This window comes from Benincasa hispida, chromosome 7 (assembly GCF_027475165.1).
Source record: "Benincasa hispida cultivar pf3 chromosome 7, pf3_genome.v1.1, whole genome shotgun sequence".
NCBI classification, from domain to species: domain Eukaryota; kingdom Viridiplantae; phylum Streptophyta; class Magnoliopsida; order Cucurbitales; family Cucurbitaceae; genus Benincasa; species Benincasa hispida.
The window spans coordinates 60,201,719-60,217,521 of record NC_143484.1 but is presented as its reverse complement, the minus strand read 5'-3'; the positions used below and the strand labels follow the sequence as shown (position 1 = coordinate 60,217,521).

The 15,803-nt window shown below is 36.1% G+C and overlaps 1 non-coding gene and 1 pseudogene across 1 annotated transcript; one reads left to right on the top strand and one right to left on the bottom strand.

Annotated features, from left to right (window-relative positions):
• Nucleotides 1–914: 914 nt before the first annotated feature.
• LOC120082304 (small nucleolar RNA R71) lies at nt 915–1,021 on the bottom strand. The gene has a single exon (XR_005483135.1). It is a non-coding gene; the product is annotated as a small nucleolar RNA R71 (small nucleolar RNA).
• Nucleotides 1,022–14,426: 13,405 nt separating this feature from the next.
• On the top strand, nt 14,427–15,490 carry LOC150035305 (uncharacterized; annotated as a pseudogene).
• The last annotated feature ends 313 nt before the right edge of the window (nt 15,491–15,803 follow it).

Below are 15,803 nucleotides of genomic sequence, written 5' to 3'. Positions count from 1 at the left end.
CCGTTCACCGCATATTCATCGTATTTCCCGTTTATCAACTCTTTTCGAACTCTGCTGCATTCGTTATTATTTTCATTAACGCAACAATAACCCAACACTTATTTATTCAATTGGTTACCGCAAGTTTTCATAAAAATCTCCAACGCAACTATTTTCACAAGTACCTGTGTTCGACCCTGGACTTACCAGGAAACTCAGAGAAATTTACACTTGGATTCCTCTGGAGAAACTTGAGTGCACAACGCAATCCACCACACATATCATCCATAATTTCCACTTCATAAAATTCAAGCATCAAGTTTTTGGCGCAGTTGCCAGGGACTTCAGCAAAATAGTTGTTAACGGTAATTTTTGTGATTTCTTTGCAGAACTCTCAATCTCTGGCAAACTATGACCCAGAGATTGAGAGAACATTTCAAAGGAGACTAAGAGACCGCCAACAGTAACCACAATCTGATAAATAAGAGATGGGGGAGCAGCCTAGGAATGAAGCACCAAACAACAACAATGTCATGGCAAATCCGATTCTGTTGGGAAATGATCGCAATAGGCCCATTAGGGACTATGCATCACCAAACCTCTATGATTTCTCTCCGGGAATCATGAGGCCTGCCTTATACGGAAGTAGATTTGAAATAAAACCGGTGATGTTGCAGATGATCCAGGCTGCAGGTTAATTCGGAGGAAGGCATGGCGAGGACCCACATGCCCACCTCCGAAGTTTTATTGAAATCTGCAATACTTTTGTGTTCCAGAACATCTCTGCTAAAGAAGTTCGACTAACGTTGTTCCCATTTTCTCTCTGTGATCAGGCTAGGAAATGGGCTTATTCGCTCGAACCAGGAGAGATCACTTCTTGGGAGCTGGTGGTGGAGAAGTTTATGAAGAAGTATTTTCCACTTACCGAAAACGCAAGACGAAGAAAGTTTATTACTAATTTTGAACAAGATATGGATGAATCGCTCAGTGATGCTTGGGCGAGGTTTAAAAGATTGGTCCGAGATTGTCCACATAATGGGCTACCAGATTGCCTGCAAATGGAAATTTTCTACCACGGTTTGAATCCTGCTTCGCAGACCGCTGCCAATGCGGCGACAGCTGGTGGTCTGCTTGACAAGACTTATGATGAGGCAAAAAATATCTTGGACCGCATCTCTAAGAATCATGAAGACTGGAGAGAGAGTGACCATAGATTAAGACTTAAGGATTCTGACGCAAATAATGGTGCTATTGTCTCATCGCAAAACCAAATGACCATAATGATGAATTTGATTCAAGGAATGACGATCTGCAGCCCAACACCGCAAGGTAGGTAGATTAACGCAATAAGTCAAAACACTGCAAGATGTGCGACTTGCGGTGATGGGCATGCAATGGAAAATTGCCCGCAAAATCCACAGTCTGTATATTTTATAAAGAACAACCCCTATTTAAACACCTACAACCCCGGGTGGAAAAACCACCCCAATTTTGCTTGGAAGAATCAACAACAAAATTTTCAATCTGTGGCGCAAAAAGAAGGGCCACCAGGATTCTTTCAATGCAGTAACGCTCAATAGAGCAACCAAGTAAGTAGCTCATAACAACCATCGAAATCTTCTTCTCTAGAAAGCCTATTGAAGCAATACATAGAGAAAAACGAGACAGTGCTTCAAAGTCAGGCTACGTCCATCCGCAACCTTGAATTGCAAGTGGGCCAGATTGCGAATGAGCTCAAAAGTAGACCGCAAGGGGCATTGCTAAGTTCAACCGAGCTTCCACGCAACCCGGGGGATCAGGTAAGGAGCAATATCAGGTTGTGACATTCTGTAGTGGAAAGACCGTGGAGGGAGGAAAAAAGGACCAGAGTAGAGCAACTTCCATCGCAGCTAAGCCTGAGATTGCGGCAACGCAAGAAGAAGAAAAGGAAAATGAAGCAGTAGAACCTGAGGTTGTGTCAACCTCAAAGTCAAATGAAACGAGAACCATGAAAGTTCAGTTACCACCCTTCTTTCAGAGGCTAAGGACGAAGAAAAACAAAGAGGTACAGTACCAATGCTTCCTGTCTATGCTAAAACAATTACATGTTAATATTTCTTTCAGTGAAGCGATTGAGGAAATGCCTGCCTATGCTAAGTTTCTGAAGGACATGGTAACTAAGAAAAGAGGCGCTGAAAAATTTTCCATGGTGGGACTAACACAAAGTTCCAAATGGATTGGAGGTGGAGCTATTTGACGTCTGGGGTATAGATTTCATTGGACCATTTCCATCGTCAAATGGTCATAAACACATCCTATTAGCTATCAACTATGTTTCCAAATGGATTGAAGTTGTTTCAGCATTGTAAACGATGCGGCAACAGTCTCTAAGTTCTTGCAGAAAAACATCTTCACTCGTTTTGGCACCCCACGTGCCATAATAAGTGACGAAGGGACCCACTTTGTGAATCGCATTGTTAGCAAACTGTTGATCAAATATAATGTCCACTATAAGATCGCCACTGCATATCATCTCCAAACAAACGGGCAAGCAGAGGTTTCTAACAGAGAAATCAATTTAATCTTAGAGAAGGTGGTGAACCCATCACGGAAGGATTGGGCCATGAAACTGGATGATGCCTTGTGGGCATATCGGACTGCTTATAAGACACCCATAGGCATGTCACCATATGCGTTGGTGTTTGGAAAGGCTTGTCATCTGCCATTGGAACTGGAATATAAGGCGGAGTGGGCAGTTAAGAAACTTAACTTTGATCTTAAAGCTGCAGGAGAGGAGAGAAAACTTCACTTACTAGAGCTGGATGAGTAGAGATTACAGGCGTATGAGAATTTCAAAATTTACAAAGAACACACCAAGCGATGGCATGATAAGCGTCTTTGTGAGAAAAACCTCAAGGCAGGTCAAAGGGTATATTGTTCAACTCTAGGTTGCGTCTCTTTCTTGGAAAACTGAAGTTGCGCTAGTCCGGGTCTTTCATAATTAAGGAAGTATTCCTGCATGGAGTGGTGGAATTGACCAACGAAGATGGGACCAACGCATTTAAAATGAATGGACAAAGAGTAAAGATGTATCATGGAGGAGATTTTCAACGCGAGAAAACCTCCATTGACTTGGGTAAGCCAAAATAAAGAAGAAACAATCAGTCCCTGCGATGATAAGCGACATACATTCATTAGGGACAAATATATCATTTTTTAGTATCCTTTTTGTCTTTCTTTCAAGAGTCTACTTTACTCTTTGCATATTTACTACTCTTTATCAATCAACTCTTCCTTTCATACTTTTAATCTTTTTTATTTCATCATGTTGATCGCAATAAACGATTGCGATGGAGTAATGCGATGGATTTAAAACACGTGATCGATTCAATCAGCCCATCGCAATTACAAAATCAGGCCATCACAGGAAAGGATGCGATCAAAATGATGCGGGCGAAAAATTAAATTTGGGGGTTGTGTCCTTCCTTGCCTCATCTTTTTTCAATTTTTGTACTTCTCACTTTCAATTTAATATTGCTGAATTCTACTATCGCATTCTCTCTCGTTTGACTCAATCCTGAAATTTTTTATTGCCTTATTTGGTCGTTGCATTCGCCCTTTGCCCATTATGACTTCAATGATGAAATATATGCTTCTTTTCTTACTGCATGAACTAGCGTCAGATTAATTTCAGGACAATCAATTCACAAAAAATTTCTAAAATTTAGTGGTCTACCAGCTTTCCTTCAAAACTATTTTTACAAAATTTTCTGAGTCCATCGCATGAATTATTTCGTCTTCAACAATGAGGACATCGTTGTGAGTTAAATTTGGGGGGTGTTATTTTTAGCTTTGTTATTTTCATTTCGATTAAAAAAAAGAGAGAGAAAGAAAAATAATATATAATGTTGAGATCGGATCCTACTCGTAGTTGGATGTCCGTATGACACCCGTTGGGGCAAGCTAAAACGAAGGTAGGAATCGTGATCAATGCAGAAGTTAAGTGATCGAAACTCCGCTGCCAAATAAAGAGATGGGCATGAGTTTTGACTAAAAAGAGTGTCTTGCTCGTAGTTGGATGTCTACATGACACCTGTGGGGGCAAGCCAAAATGAAGGTTGGGCACTCGGATCAGCGCAAGATTACAAAATGAATATCTGGCCAAAATCACTTGAACACCCCGGTTTGATAAAGTTTGAAATAAATTATGCGATGTCCTAGAAATGAGTAAAGGTTTTTTTTTTTTTTTTTTTTTAAAGATTAAGCTCCGGTCTCTAAAGGTTAGAAATATTTTAGGAAGAGATTAGGATAGAAATTAATAAGGCATTGGTTCGGCGATTTGAATATGGCACCATGAAAAGCCTAGGCAGGGTGAGGTGATTAAAATTTTGAGAAATCTTTAATTTATGCTTGAGGGCAAGCATTGTTTTAAATTTGAGGGTGTGATAACTGGTAGAAATATAAGTTATTAAAGCTCAAATTATTAAAACAATGGGAGAAAGCGATGGTAAAATAGGCAATATTATGATTGAATGCACCAAACTAAAAGAAATTGTGATCGCTAATGCTCATCGCATAAAGGTAGTAAATCATGTTATTCTGTGCAGGTACAATGCAATGTGCGTCTGAAATTGCGATCCAAGGATATAATGCGATGGCGCATTTGAGTTTGTGATCCAAGAAGTACCTAAAAAATGATCGCATATAGACCTTACATAAAGGCAACAACATAATAAAACATGATGGGGCGTAAAGCTGATAACGGTCAATTTAAAATACAGTTGACGACAGTTAAAGACCATATCGTTGCAAATACATTGAACTTTCGGTGATTTTCAGACAGCACAACAGAGTATGGAAATTAATGCTGCCCATCCATGCAATCATTAGTGAGAAGAACTACTTCACCTTGAAATCTATAAATACCCAATGTTACCAAACCAGAGATAGCACGAGGAGGCGAGGCAAAACCGAGGGAAGGGAATTCTTGAAAAGAAATTAATTTTCGGAGAGGTCGAGAGACTGTCGGAAACAGCACGAAGGAGAGACACCCAACCCTTACAAGAGAAAGATTCTACAAATCAGAAAAGAGTTGAAGTGATAAAAGTAGTGTAAAAAGCCACGGAAAGAAAGACATCTTACCTGGCTTGATATTTCTCACTTTATTTATTGTTTTTTACTCAACACTTTATTTGCAAAAAAAAAAAAAAAAATGGAAACTTCATTTCAATTTATGTTCAGTCTCTCCACAATATGCATGAGTAACTAAATTTGTGAATGAATTGAGAAGTACTTAGCTGGCATGACTTAAGCTATGCCCTTTATGCGATCATCTTGTCTTATATATGCTTCATTCATCATTTGGAGTAATTGAGAGAGTAGTCTAAAGATAGAATCTAGGCTTGAGAGAGTCGGATTATCGCATAAGTAAGAGTAGAAACTTAGAAATAAGTTCTATCTGCTACACTCCATACACATCGCATGCATCCTAGAAATAGAAAATGTGGCATTATACATTGAGAAATGTAGTGCTTAATATTTTTATATAGCATAATTGCATGACTTGTACAAAATCTTAAGAAATGTTAGCTAAATTTCTTCTCAACCCCTTCATCGCATACTTGTTACAACACCACTCTTCATCGCTCCGCGTTTAATTCCATCGCATTAGAAAGTATAAATTAAATCATCATCTACTTCTTTATCACCATCGAAATAGAATCAGAGAGTCCGTCGCATATCTATTTAGTAATCCTTGCGTTCGACCCTGGACTCACCAGGACCCTAAGAAGACTTATACTTGGGCTTTGTTAGGAAAACTTGTATGATCATCGCATCCACACATCTTTACATCACATGATAAATCAACGCATCAGAGCGCATTAGGGTGGGACTCTTGAGCCAAAAACGAGGGGTTACACTTACATAGGATTGTTAAGGATTAACTATTTTGGACCGAACAAATGGTGGCTATTAGGTTTAGTTTCAAGAGTTGGTTCTGCCTAATGGTTGAGAATGTCTCATCCCAATGAAGGGACATCCGATCACCCCATCGGTGACATTTGTCCTACCTCGCTGGGGCATCATTGCAAAATAAAAGTCTTTTCACTTAGGGTACTTGGAATCTATTTTGCTAAAATTAATTGGTTAATTAAAAAAATCTGGTTTTTGCAAAGTCTTATAAAAGATTATTCGTTTTCTTTTTAGCAACGGTTTTTAATGGCATGAGCCACTATCAATTTACTTAGCGCTGAAAAACTGAATGGCCAAATCTATTCAAGTTGGAAATATATGCTCACGACGATACTCATCATCGAGGATCTGAAGTTTGTCCTTACGAAGGAATGTCCTCCTATTCCACCTTAGAACGCTATTCGAAATGTTTGGGCGGCGTATGAGCGTTAGACACGGGCAAACGAAAAGGTCCGAGCTTATATTCTAGCTAGTCTTAGTGACGTGTTGGCCAAGAAACACGAGTCCATGGTCTCAGCTTGTGAGATCATGAAGTCCCTACGGGAAATTTTCGGACAGCTGTCTGGACAGCTCAAGCATGAGGCTCTGAAACACATCTTCAGCTCCAAAATGGAGGAAGACACCTCTTTTCATGAACACGTGCTGAATATGATGGTCCACTATAACATGGCGGAGATGAATGGGTCTAAAATCGATGAGGGCGGTCAGGTTAGCATTATCTTGCATTCATTGTCGGAGAGCTTCCTCCACTTTGTTGGACTACTCCCTTACCACTCTCCTCAACGAGTTGCATACTCACCAATCCTTGCTGAAAAGTAAGGAGAAAAAGGGAGGTGGGGCAAATGTTGTCTCTTCCTCTAAAAAGTTCTATCGAGGTTCGACCTCAGGAACAAAGTCTGCACCTTCAACTTCTAACTCTGAAAAGGGGAAGAAGAAGAAGGGTGGTAAAGGGAAAGGGAATGCGTCCACTGTCAGTTGAAAAAGGAAAATGTTTCCACTGTAACCAAGACGGACACTGGAAGAGAAATTTTCCTCGTTATCTGAAGAAAAAGAAGGCTGCCAAGGCTAAGGCCAAGGAAAATAAAGGTAAATATGATTTGCTTGTATTAGAAACTTGTTTAGTGGAGAATGATGATTCTGCTTGGATAGTAGATTCGGGCGCCACTAATCATGTATGTTCTTCTTTTCAGGGGATTAGATCCTGGCGACAGTTGGAGGCTGGTGAGATGACGATGCAGTAGGCACCGACACATCGTCTCAGCTGTGGCAGTGGGAGACATCTAGTTTTCTTTACATAATAGGTTTTTTATATTAAAAGATGTCTTTGTAGTTCCTGGATTAAAAAGGAACCTTATTTCTATAAAGTGTCTGTTACAAACAATTACACTATTTCTTTTAAATTGAATAAAGCGTTTATTCGTAAGGATGGAATTGAAATTTGTACAGCTAAACTGGAAAATAACTTGTATGTGCTAAGACCTTTAGCCTTAAGTTCCCTCCATAACATAGAGATATTTAAATCTGTTGTAACTCAATCTAAACGCCAACGAGTTTCTCCAAAAGAAAATGCCCGACTTTGGCACCTTCGATTAGGGCACAACAATCTCAGTAGGATTGAGAGATTGGTGAAGAATGGCCTTCTAAGCGAGTTAGAGGAAAATTCTTTTTCCAGTGTGTGAATCTTGCAAGATGACTAAACAACCTTTTATTGGAAAAGGTATCGAGCCAAAGAGCCTCTTGAATTAGTACATTCGCTTGAGGAGGCTATGAGTACTTTATCAGTTTTACTGATGATTACTCGAGATATGGGTATGTCTATCTGATGCAACAAAAGTCTGAATATTTTGAAAAGTTCAAATTATTTAAGGCCGAAGTTGAGAATGCTTTAGATAGACGAATAAAAACACTTCGATCAGATCGAGATGGAGAGTTTTTGGATTCTGAGTTCCAGGACTATTTATTAGAACATGGATTCGTTTCCCAACTCTCGGCATTGGGTACACCTCAGCAAAATGGTGTATTAGAGAGGAGAAATAGAACCTTGTTGGACATGGTTCGTTCGATGATGAGTTACGCTTCCTTACCGGACTCGTTTTGGGGTTTCGCAGTGGAGACTGCGGTTTACATTCTCAATTGTGTTCCTTCTAAGAGTGTCGCAAGAACACATCTGGAGTTGTGGAACGGGCATAAAGCTAGTTTACGTCAATTCCGCATATGGGTTTGTTCAGCACATGTGCTTGAGAGAAATCCCAAGAAGTTAGAATCACAATCGAGGTTGTGCCTCTTTGTAGGCTACCCCACAGGTACACGAGGAGGCTACTTTTATGATCCATCCGAAAACAAGGTGTTTGTTTCCACGAACGCTACTTTCCTAGAGGAGGATCATATCAGAGAACACAATCCACGTAGTAAAGTCGTGTTAAGTGAGCTTTCCAAAGAAACTACTGAAACTTCAACAAGAGTTGTTGAAGAACCTGCTTCATCAACCAGAATTGTTGATGATAGTTCATCTGGTAGGTCGGTTCCATCTCAAGAGTTGAGAGAACCTTGACGTAGTGGGAGGGTTACGAACTTACCTAATCTCTATTTGGGTTTCACGAAAATCCTAGCTATGGTGACAGATGGCGACGTTGAGGATCCGTTGTCCTAAAAAAAGGCAATGGAGGATGTTGATCGGGATGAATGGGTCAAAGCCATGAATCTCGATATGGAGTCGATGTACTTCAAATCGGTATGGGATCTTGTAGATCAGCCTGATAGGATAAGACCTATATATTGTAAATGGATCTACAAGCGCAAACGAGGTGCTGATAGGAAGGTGCAAACCTTCAAGACTCGACTTGTGGCAAAGAGTTATACCCATGTGGAGGGAGTCGACTATGAGGAGACTTTCTCACTTGTTGCCATGTTAAATTCGATCCGCATGATAGTGCATCGAGGAGACGTGATCATCACGAAGATCGCCTCGGAGCAAAACGTTGTTGATTTGTTTACGAAGGCTCTCACGGCCATAGTGTTTGAAGGTCATTTTCAGAGCACAGGTCTACGGGACCAACCGCGGCTAGACTAAGGCAAGTGGGAGATTTTGTTGCACTGGGTTTTTATGCCCTAGTTTATTGTTTTATGCTTGTTTGTTTGTACTCCCCACTTCGTTTTAGGACAAGTGGGAGATTGTTGGGGTTTGTGCCCTAAAGTCTCGTGTCCTGTAGTTTGTAAACAACTTTGTACGAACGCTTGTGATGTATAATATAAATGATATTTACTTCACTACTTGACTTTACACATTTAGATGTTTTTACCACAAACCAATAAATTTAATATCCTTGGTTGTCTTTGTGTAACTTAAGCATGTATGTAGTGACATACAAGTGGATCATGTCTTAAGTGACAACCAAAATAGTCTGTAGTATATGGATATAGGAGGGAAACCTTATCCTAGTAACAGTATGGATGTGGCCCGCTTTGTGGATGGTCACAAGTGTTGTGACTTGTTACAGATGGTCTGATCCTGATCGTTCATGTAGTGGACATGCGAACGGGGGCGTCCTATACAAAGAGTTTGTATAAGACTTGACCTCGAAGTGTTAATGTCTTTTCATATAACACCGTTCATGACTGAGACTTCACTTTACTAGGATGACCATAGATAACATGACCTCAATTCTGAGTGAGTTGGGAACTCCTGCCATTGAGGGTGGTCCTTTGATTTACATGGGTGCGAGTGGTCTGAACGCCGACTCAAACCTACCATTTTGGGAATTCGTCTGATTTGGGAGTTAGGAACTCAATTTCACAAAATGGAGTTCACTCCTTCCCCAAAGTAGGAGTAAGTAGATAGATTGCTCTCTTAAGGGTTGATCTTGGGGCTTGAACGATGTGGTGCCACACACCTTCTCATGGCTTGAGAGATGTTCACACATAGTAGGACTATGTTGTATTGTTCATTAGAGGAATCAGTGGTACTTAAGGAGGAAGATGTAATTACAGGGGCAAAACGATAAATTGACCTGCTGTAATTACGAGCATCTGTTAAGGGCCATCGTACTGATGATTGATTATATCCAATGGACAAAGAAATATATCTATGGCAAGAAGAGTTCAACTGTCGGTCTTTAGTGGAATGTCTGGCAGTTAATGGATGGTGGATATCGTGACTAAAGAGTTTAGTCAGCTATTCACGTACCGTTGGAGCTTCGAGCCATAGGTCCATAAGGTCCCCTTGGTAGCTTAGATACAAGTTGAGAATCAGTTTTTGGGTCAGTTTGAAATGTTCAAGTTAACAAAAGGGAGTTCAATTATATATGATATAATTGAACGAGTTAATTAAATATGATATAATTAACTTTATGTATAAGATACACTAATTTGGAGGAAAATGTATATAAATATGATTTAAATCTAGTAGAGGAAAATATTATAATTAATATCTGATATTAATTTATTTGTTATGAATATGATAAGATCACATTCATTGGACGGTTATAAAGGAAATGGGAAGGCGTCTCTTCTGTTCTAAATAATGGATGAGTGCATTATAAATAGCTGACGGTGTGTTGATCTCGGTAGGCGCGGACATTGTGTTAAAGATAGTGTGATCGTTTAGAAAATCAATGCCTATACGATAATGACTGCACGATCGCTTACATATACGATATTGCTAAGCGGTCGTTTACCGATTACACCGTCGCGCGCTATTAACTAAACGATCGTTTACCTTTTCCTAAGCGATCATTTAGCTCCCGATATTTACTAAACGATCGTATAGACTATCACTTAGTTTTCCCTACACGATCGTTTGGATGATCGCTCACCCTTTTCCTACACGATCGTTTATACAATCACTACTTTTCCTACACGATCGTATACTTCACCTAAACGATCAAGCATCTTGTCTATGCGATAGACGACCTCATCTCCCACTTGCTTGATCGTTGTGTACGATCTCTCTTCCTCCTTCCCTCTACCAAATCCGAATAAAGCCCACACTTTGGATTCTCACTCCAAGAATACTGAGGGCGCTGAGTGGTGTTGTCTTCTCCGTTTCCTTCTGTCTGAGTGGTGATTGTTCTAGGTAGACGGTTGGGTTTTAGACTCGCATTGAAGAAGAAATCTTCATCTGGTATGATCTCTTGATCTCTTTAGCATTATGAATGCATATTAGTATATTTTGAATGTATTTGCGGTAATTCTGTCAATGAATTGGAAAGATCCGCTTTCGCTCGTAAGTACTCTTGAATAAGAGTTCCTTCAATAAGGAGAAACATTCGAGTTCCCTTTTAGTATAGGGTTATATGATGTAATTTTACATTAAAATCATTAAAAAAAAAATAGTTTATAATTCACGTAAAATTAAATTAGTTTAAAATTTGGTTATCTTGATTCTAATAGTTTATAATTCAAGTGAATTTTATTGGTTTAAAATTTATATTTGATTTAAGATTCAAAATTTATCATTAAAAAAATAAAAAAATATATATTATTCATGTGGATAAAAAAAAAATTATCATTCACATTAATTATATTGGTTTAAAATTTTCTCTAATATCTTTTCCACTTGTTTTGCGTAAAATGAGTTGATATTAAAAATAAAAAAATAATAATAAAAAAAAAGAGTCTATCTGATTTTTTTTTTCCATTTTGTTTCACGAGTAGTTATTCAAACAAAAAAAAATTTATCAAAATTATTTTCCTATTTGTTTCACGTTAAATGAGTACATATTCAATAAAAAAAAAATTCTATCAAATTTTTTCATTTGTTTCACGTTAAATGACTATGTATTGAAAAAAATATGTCTAAAAAACAAAATTGATGGTACGTTTTTTTTTTAGAATCAGACATAAATAAAAGAAATAAAAAGTTTAAAATCACATTTTATGACATTTCTCTAATTGATATTGAAAGAAAAAATAAAGCAATTCACATTTTATCCCTATTTTTTTGAGAATCACGCGTAAAAGAGAAAAAGAAAATCTATTTAAACCATTTTCCTATTTGTTTCACGATAAACATGTAGATATTAAAAAAAAAAGTCTAATTTTTTTTCGTATTTGTTTCACGTCAAACGAGTAGTTATTCAAACAAAAGGCATCTATCAAAATTGTTTTCCTATTTGTTTCGCTTGTAGATATTCAAATTAAAAAAAAAAAAAATGTATCAATTTTTTTTTCATTTGTTTCACATCAAATGAATAGATATTAAAAAAAAAAATCCTCTAAAAAACAAAAGTTGATACTTTTTTTTTTTAGAATCACGGATAAATAAAAGAAAAAAAATAAAAATCACATTTTCTCTAATTAATATTAAAAGAAAAAAATAATTCACATTTTATCCCTATTTTGGAGAATAGCGTATAAAAGAAAAACAATCAAATTTCATACTTAATTTTGAGCATCACACATATAAATAAAGAAAAAAAAAAAAAAAAAAGTGATACGACACACACACACAATAAAAGAAAAAAAAACTTATGTTATCTCTAATGAGCATTAAAAGGAAAAAAAAAAAAAAAACAAAAAAAAAAAGAAAAAAAAAAAAAGACAAATCATATTGGATCTTTTATTTGAATATTGTTGATTTGAAAATTTATTAGAAAAGTGAGATTGTTTTAAAACTAATTAGAGAAATATGGTTGTTTGGTCTGTTCAAGGTCAGATGTCGAGAGTTGAAAATTCGACGAAGGTGTATGTCAAGGATTGAAAACTCAATGAACTCGGTAAAAAGATTCTTCAACACTTGTCGAATGTCGAACATTCGACCTACATAAGTTGAAAGTGGTGTATGTCAAGGGTTGAAAACTCGATGAACTCGGTAAAAAGATTCTTCAACACTTGTCGAATGTCGAACATTCGACCTACATAAGTTGAAAGTTCAACCCTCGACAAGCTTCATGTCCCGTCCCATCTGTCGCTGCTGACCAAGAATCTGGGCAGCTTTAAACGCCTACCGTGCCTCCCCAACCACCAACTTTTAATTTTCCAACTCTTGGGTCGAGTGTTCAACATTCGACCTATGTGTTTTTAAACACATTCTCAGATGAGTCCCTTTACCCCTTCGAAATCATCTGCCTTCTCCCTTTACTAAATCCCTCTCCTCCCATTTTTCTCAGTGCTTTCTGTTTCCATTTCTCTTCTTCCTAACATCCCTCTCCTCTCATTTTTTTAACTCACTGCTTTATATTTCCATTTCTCTTCTTCTATTTCGTTTGATACAAATTGTTCCCACATTTCTCTCTTGATCACAAACTATATTGGTTCGTTACTCTACTAAATTTTTATTTTTTAAGAATAGTTATAAATCTTATTTTTGTTCTTATATTATTGTTTTTTTTTATAGATTCTAATTTTTTTTTTTAATTTTTTGTAGTTGTTGCTAGATAACAAATAACAGGAAAAAAAATGTGAACGTTGTCACTTTGAAGGAAAAAAAGAGTACTACCATCGAATTTGTGAGTTGAACTTTAACTTTTATTTATTAGTAGTATTTTGTTTTTAATATTTGTTTATGCTAAATATATTATTTTTATTCCTTATATTGATGTCTACCATGATAATATTAATTTTTTAATATTATTTTTTAATTGAAGATCAATAAGTAATTTTATTTATTTGTCTTTTTTTAATGGTATTCTATATTTTAGTATTGTTTTTTAGTTAACAAGTTTAGTATAGTTTAAAATGTTTAGTTTATTGTTATGTTTAAAAAGTTGATATTTATAGTTTAATACAAAATTATTGTGATAGTTAACAAGTTTAGTATAGTTTAAAAAGTTTAATTTATTCTTATGATATAGTATTAACTTTGATGTTTATAGTATTAAAATGTTTAGTTTATTGTTATGTTTAAAAAGTTGATATTTATAGTTTAATACAAAATTATTGTGATAGTTAACAAGTTTAGTATAGTTTAAAAAGTTTAGTTTATTCTTATGATATTTGATTTCTTTAGTATTAACTTTGATGTTTATAGTTTAAAATGTTTAATTTATTGTTATGTTTAAAAAGTTAATGTTTATAATTTAAACGCTTTAGTATTTTCAGTTTAATACAAAATTATTGTGATTTTTTTAATATATTTCTATGATATTTGATTTTTCTAGTATTAACTTTGAAAATATAGTTTTAAATAGTTTGAAAAAGTTTAATTTAATTTAATTTTTTATTTTGTATTAAATTTGAAAAAATAGTTTTAAAAAGTTTACCTCATTGTAATTTGAAAAGTTTAATTTGTTGTTATATTTAAAAATAATTATAAAAAGTTTAATTTATTGTTATGTTTAAAAATATTTATAAAAAGTTTAATTTATTTTTATATTTAAAAAGTTGATGTTCATAAAACTTAAAAAGTTTATGTTTATAAATTAAAAAGTTTAATATTTTTAGTTTAATACAAAATTATTGTGATTTTTTTAAAAAAAAAAGTTTAATATTTTTTAATATACTGCTTGTAAAAAGTATAATACAAAAAGTTGATGTTTGTATTTGAACAATTCATTGAAATGGTTGGGATGTCACTTAGTGTAGATATGGGAACAAATAAGATAGAAATAATATATAGACATCCTAACCTAGAACCATCAGGATCAATAAGGTTTATGTCATTCCCTATTTCGAATGCACAAGCTATGAACTTGATGTTCTCAATGACAATGCCAGTGCCGAATTTAGTGTATTTGTATGTAAATGTAAATAGGATAGGGGTGGATACAAACTTGAATACATCATTTAGCCAGTTTGAAGATCCAACTGAATATATTAATCCTGATCTGGAGTTAGTTGCATCGCCATGTGATAATGAAGATATGGCGGCTAACAACCTGTATAGAGACTTCAGAACTGAAACGGATGATGAATTTGAAGAGTTGGATTTCAATGATCGTGAACATGAGATACTTTCAGATACATTCAACGATTTGGATATGAATGTACAAGACAACATTCGAGAACATGACCCAATTGTAGCCCCTGTGGATGTTGACAATATTTAATTGTATAAAGGGATGATTTTTCAAGACAAAGAAATGCTACAACACGCGGTCAAATGTTTTGCAATAAAATATCACGCACCATATGAGGTTGTTGAATCGACACCAACAATTTGGACAATTCAGTGTAAGAAGTGGGAGGAACGTTGCAAGTGGAGACTTCGTGCAATAAAGAAAAAATCGCATGGCTTGTTCGAGATCACTAAGTTCAATGAGCAGCATACATGTTTTTATTCAGAACTAAGTCAAAGTCATGTGCAATTGGATTCATCAATGATTGCACTAGAGTTCTGTGATGCCGTAAGAGAAAAACCATCTATTAGTGTGGCACAACTGCAGTCCGACATCAAATCAAAGTTTGGATATCATGTTCCTTACCATAAGGTATAGGAAGGAAAAGGAAAAGCATGGACTAAAGTGTTCGGTGATTGGGATAAGTCTTACAAATTGTTACCCAGGTGGTTGTATATGGTTAAGCAGACCAATCTCGGAACACGTGTAGAGTGGAGAGTGAAAGAAACGCTTACTGGGCTATGTTATCCTAACTTTTGTATTTTGGACATTTAGTTCTTGTATAGAAGCTTTTAATAAATGTCGGCCGATAATTCAGATAGATAGTACACACTTTACGACAAATATAGAGGAAAATTGATGATTGCTACATCAGTTGACTCGAACGGCCATCTTCTTCCACTTGCATTTGTCGTTGCTAATGAAGAGTCCGCAGACTCATGGGGATGGTTCCTGAAACACCTGAGAGAAATTGTAACACACGAAAAGGTGTGTTTAATTTCAGATCGACATACTAGTATAATCGCAGTAGTGAACAATCCAGCAAATGGTTGGACGGGACCAAAATATCACCATCGTTTCTGCTTACGATATATCGTC